This window comes from Agelaius phoeniceus, chromosome 16 (assembly GCF_051311805.1).
Source record: "Agelaius phoeniceus isolate bAgePho1 chromosome 16, bAgePho1.hap1, whole genome shotgun sequence".
NCBI lineage: Eukaryota > Metazoa > Chordata > Aves > Passeriformes > Icteridae > Agelaius > Agelaius phoeniceus.
The window spans coordinates 2225167-2231166 of record NC_135280.1 but is presented as its reverse complement, the minus strand read 5'-3'; positions in this window follow the sequence as shown (position 1 = coordinate 2231166).

Sequence of the window (6000 nt, the reverse complement as noted above, 5' to 3'; positions counted from 1 at the left end):
AGGAGGGCAGGGTTAGATTGGGTATTAGGAAGAAATTCTTCCCTGTGAGGGTGGGCAGGCCCTGGCACAGGGTGCCCAGAGCAGCTGTAGCTGCCCCTGGATCCCTGGAAGTGTCCAAGGCCAGGCTGGATGGGGCTTGGAGCAACCTGGGACAGTGGAAGGTGTTCCTGGCCGTGGGTGAGGGTTTGGAACTGGGTGATCTTTGAGGTCCCTGCCTACCCAAACCAGTCTGTGATTCTCTGATAAGAGGAATAAGTGAGCGAGCAGACAGAATTCCACGCTGTGTTCTCCTTGGATTCAGTAATTCTGGGCACCTCCCAAAGTGGAGCTGTGGCTGCAAGATGCATCTTGAAAGAGGCACCCTTGAGTGACAGCATCTCCAGTTCCCTGCCTTCCCCCAGGCTCTGATCTCAGAGCAAAACAAGAGGTCCTGCCCTGCCTGGAGGCAAAACACGGGTGCCTCACGTTTCTCTCTCAAGTGCAAGCTGGAAAAGCTGATGCAGACACGCTCTGGAACCGTAATGAGGAGCAAGGCACAGTGTGCTTGTGTGGAACTGCCTGCCAGTTTTCATGTAAGGGTCAGCTGGTGGCTTCTTGGAGGAAATGGCCTGCACAGCCCAGCCCTTCCTCCCCAAGTGCTGGAGATCCTGCTGAGTGCAGAGAACTTCTCAGCTGAGCTGTGCAGGTGCCACAAACCCTTCCTCCAGCCCACTGGTGACACACGAGGGGTTTTCATGACATCAGGCATTTTGGGCTTCTTTAGTTTTCAACCTCCTGGACTGGATCATTCAGCTGATGTTTCACCAAAGGCCACTTTCAGTACTGCTAAAATGTCGTGGTTGTGCGTGGTTTGCACCCCATGCCCCTCCCCAAATGCTCTGAGTGACGTGGAAGCATCTTGAGGGACAGAGGAAACTTGCTGTCTGTAGCAACTTGCTCTGCAGTTATTTTTGGTTGAGGTTATTGTGGTTTGTGTCCCAGAAAAGATGGGGCTGTGCACAGCCAGTTCCCAGCAGCGCTGGTGTTTGCCTCTCACCTTTTCCTCTCAGAGATGTTTGATTTCTAAAAATCAGAAGGCAACAGAGACCCCTTTGACTTCCTCATGTTCACAGGGTCAGGGAGCAATCCTGTATTTCTCCATCTCAGTGCAGAAGAATGTGGAAGCTCGTAGGAGTATTAATTACAGCCAATTATAACCTGCTTGACTGGCTGAGGTGCTCAAATGGCTCCTGAGACTTGCTGCTGTTGAAGAGGAACATTTTTCCTTCCACCAGGTTTTTGAGGAGCTCAGAGCAGGGCTGATCCATGGAGCAGCTTGGCTGGGTTGTGTTAGGATTGAACACTGGATTTCTGGAGGAATTCTTGCCTGCAGTGCTGTGCAGCTTGTTTGCTTTGTGGAGTCCTGATGGCTTGTCATGAATCTCTTCCAGCCCAGCTGGTGAATTTTTAAAATCTGCTTGTTTATCACACAGGGACCATGTATTTACAGCTCTGCAGCATTGTTTAGGGTTTTTTACAGAGTGAAAGTTCCTGGGAAGCTTTGTTGAGGATGAGATGGGGCAGCAGGGACAAGTTTGGAGCCACAACCATGCATGCAGATATGAAAGTTTCAAGTGGCTCTGTGAGCCTGGGAATGGAGGAAGTTACTTGCAGAAGTGGGAATCAGAAACCCAGAAATTGGGCCAACCAATTAAGGGACTGGCTGGATGCTGTGCAAACACAAACCAAACAGCTCTCAGTTTTCCTCTGTCAACGGGGAAAGCTACCAGTTTGTCAGTGATGGGCATCCAGCTGTCACCCAGGGATGTTCCAGCCTCTCTGTTTAAAAGACACAAAATACCTGAAGCTTGCAGTACTTGCTCTGCTTTGGGGGGGGTCACATCTTTTTGTGTCTGAGAGCAAGACTCTGAAATTTGAGCCCAAACTGGCTGTAGCTGTGCAGCTCAGCTGCCAGAGTTGGAGCTGAGGTGGCTTTCCAGGCATTGGATGCTCTGGGAGCACAGCACTCGTGAAGGAAGCTCCAGTTGTCCCCACGATGCCCCAAATCTCTGTGAGCACCCCACTGGGGTGTGATAATGCTGATTTCAGTGTTGGGAGCCCTGACTCAGCCCAGGTAAGGGGTGGATGATTTGCTGCATCTGATTCCTGTGGGGAGGGTGGTGCTTTCTGGGGTTTTGTGCTTAAAAATGAGACTCTTTGTGCTGGACCATGTCCTCAGCAGCGGCCACAGGCTGGGTGTTTGGTAGGTACACATCATCTCCTCCCTTCTCTACCTGTGTACAAAGTCTTTTGCCACCCTTTCTAGCCAAAATCCCTGTGCCAACAGGAGAGAGGAGACCCAAATCCCAGAGGATTCAGCCGAGCCAGGAGCACAATTCCTGACACGTTCCTCAGAGCCAGGCCCACAGAGCGTTTTCCCTCAAGGTTAGAAACAGCTGGGAGGAGTGAGGATAATCCTGGCCACGTGAGATCCTTGTGCAACTGCACAGGTCATCCTGCAGTTTGGAAGTGATTATGGAGCCTCTATCAGCCCCAGAGGATGGGCCTGGGGCAAAAGGGAGGGGCTGCCTCTCCGGGTGACATTCTTTGGGTGGCTGCAGGAATGAGGAGGAGGAATCCTGATGGGAGATGCTGTCCATCAGCTCCATCCTGGCAGGAAGTGCTCTTGTTGTGACAAGGAAGAAGTCAAGAGGGATGGAACAAACTGTACCAAGCAAAAGGGAATGCTTACAGCCTCTGCCTTGGTGACTTGCTTTGGGGAGCCAGATGGTAACAATAAATGAGCCTGACTTTGCTGGGCCTGAGTCTGCCACTCCGAACTGTGCAGATGGTCCTAATGGGTGAGTGCTCCCAGCCTGGAAACAAGCAGCAGATCCAGGTTCTTTAGGTCAAATGTGTTCCTTGTGTCCTATAAACCCAGAAAAATACCTCCTCAGCACTCGGTGTGGCCTTGCATGGCCCTGTCCTCTCTTTTCTGCTGATGTGGGTGCTGATCTGAGCCTCTGGTGAGCTGGTTCAGGGAGCTGAACTGGCTGAGAAGCAGCACTCCCCCCAAAAAAGTGATTAATCTTCACCACAGGTGGTATAAGCTGGTGCTGGTGGCAGGGAGGGAATGGGAAGGGCTGGTGGAGGAAGGGCAGGAACCACAACACCCTGACTTAGGTCAATTAAAACTTGTGGAATTTCACCCCGAGGCTTCAGTGGGATTTAATGTAAGCAGCACAGTAGCCTTGGCTTCTTGCTGAGGCATGGGAGAAACTGCACCTCCTGAGCAGTAAGGAGAAAGGAATGAGGGAAGGTGCCCACAGATGAGAACAGCTCCAGCTTCTAAAGAAACACAACACTTGGTAATTACTAGAACTAAGCACATTCAAACGTCACTGCCTCTTGCACTGTCAGAGCACATTCATTTTGAGAAAATCAGAATGTGCTGGGCTTGCATTCTCCCTTCTCTTTTCATGAATCTGCCAACGTGTTCAGAAAAGGTCTGGTTTGAATACCCATATTAGAGGTGTATTAATTTTGAACTTGTCAAAAGGAATATTTGCATTGGAAACAGTTCTACAAGTTTGTCTGCATCACGAAGGGAACGAACCCCCTCCTGCTGGCTCTGTTCTGATTAGCTTGAGTTGCTTCCAGCTGAACTCGGGCACAGGCTCACTGGGCTCTACTCTCCAATCCTTCTGCTTTTCTCCCTTATTTAAAGACGTTTGAAGAAGCCAGGCTAAATATGATGGGAGCTAAACTCTTATTTTGGTTCTCCTCGCTTTGTAGACAAACCCTGGGAGTGTGGAAGGGCTGCAGACCCCGTGGATCCCTGTGTCTAATTGAAGCAGACAAGACTGTAACTCAGACTTTGCATATTTCAATGAAATATTCATGAATCCGGGAGAGAATAACCCGGGGTGAACATCAAGTTGTATAATCTGAATATATTCTCTATAACTGTCAGCAACACGCAGACAGCTCAGAAAATTCCGGGAAGGGTCTGTGCTTGTTGAGAAACATCTCACTGCTTTGGCTCTAAGGACAATGATGATTGTGTTTGCCCAGACTATTTAATTAGCAGATTTCCCAAATTGGGCTCTCAGGGACTGAAGTCCCCATTTACCCCATGTGGAAGCATGTGGCTTCCCGGGAAGGCTGGGAAGCTCCAGCTGCCACGGGAATGGAGGGTGCCCAAGCAGGCAGTTCCTCACTTTGGCTGTTTAATCCAGGCTGAAGAGCTGAACATTAAACACACCTTCATTAGATGATGCTCGTCTCTATTTCTGCATCGATTCCTCTGAAGACCTGCAGGTTAGGAGTGGGAAGGAAAATCAGTAATGGAGCAAAATGACTGTGATTTAGAGATCGGATTGCAAGCAGCCAGGGCCATGCATCAGGATAATGAGATTCAGTCTTGTTTGCTTACAAGCACTGGAGACAGAAGCAGAAAATGTGATCCACCAAGCCAGCTCTCAGGAAATGAGGAACAATAGAGTGAGGAAATCAAATTTCAAACGGCAGGGATATATTTATCGAGTTTTCCTTGGGATTTCTGCAGAGCTTTGGGGCGTTCTCTGGGCAGTGTTTTTTCGGGCAGCTGACATATGGCAGGAGGATTAGATCACTGCAAAGCACCGTTGGTTCTGACCTATTTGTTAATGCGGGGCTGGGGTCAGCGACAAGGGACAAATGCAATTGTCACTGTTTGGGGCTTTTCGAGTGCTGCTCCTGTTGTCCCTCGCACCGTGGCCAGACATTTGGAGCAAACTCATTAGCTAATTAGTGGTGTGCTCAGCCCCACGTGGGCAATATTCCCATTATGGCTGTGGAACAGGCCCTCCTGAGGCTCCCTGGCAGCTGCTCTTCCCTAGGTTAGTTGGGAGGGCAGCTGGGGGAGGATGTGCCTTCCTCATCTTCTCTGGGAGAGCCTCCTGCATTCCAGACATCCCATTCCTTATCCTCCTGCTCCTTATCCTCCTGCTCCTTGCCTACTCCCACTTGCTGGGTCCACTGCCACCAGCTTGTCTCTGGTGACCAGTGACAGGACCCGAGGGCACGGTGTGAAGCTGTGCCAGGAAAGTTTAGGTTATCAGGAAAAGGGTTTTCACCCAGAGGGTGCTGGGGCACAGGACAGGGTCCCCAGGGAATGATCATGGCATCAAGGCTGCCAGAGCTCCAGGAGTGTTTGCAAAACGCTCTCAGGCTCAGGGATTCACAGAATCACAGAAAAGTTTGGGTTGGAAGGGATCTCAAAAAACCCTCTGGTTCCACCCCTGCCATGGCAGGGACACTTTCCACTATCCCAGGTTGCTCCAAGCCCTGTCCAGTCTGGCCTTGGACACTTCCAGGGATGGGGCAGCCACAGCTTCTCTGGGAACCTGGTCTAGTGAAAGGTGTCACTATCCTTGCTGTTGGATTTGATGCTCCCTGTAAGTCCCTTCCATATCCCAAGGATATCCTGGGAGTCTGTGAGCTGCCTTCTCCATGTGGATTGCTCTGCTGGTTATCAGGGTGGTGCCACAACTCCTGGTGCCATCTCAGACTCCAAATCGTGGCCTTGGACTCTGGTCCTGCCAACGCAGCTGAAATGTTGTGGGCTGGGAAGGGTCAGAGATGGCTCGGGTCAAGATCCAGGTCCAGCCTGCTCCAGAGAGGGATGGGGCAGGGCTGCACTGGGAAGTGTTCTGCACCAGCTCCTGCCTTTAAAAACAGGACAAATGCAGTGACCTCCTGTTGCTAATAGGAAACAAGAGACATAAATCCACTGCCACGAGTCTGCTCAGGGGCCACCAGGAGGGAACATCCCTGTGCAGCCTGGGCAGAGCTCTGCTGGTGCAGCTCTGCCACTCATGTACCTGCCCAGGGCAGCAGGAACACTGCGCTTTAAGGCATTAACACTGATATAATAATCAAAAATTAAGTGATTTTACTTGGTTGGTTTGTTTTACTCGCACTAAGGGGCTTGATCTGGTTGATAGAGAAGTGTTTTTTTGGTGGAAGTGTGCCAGCTGC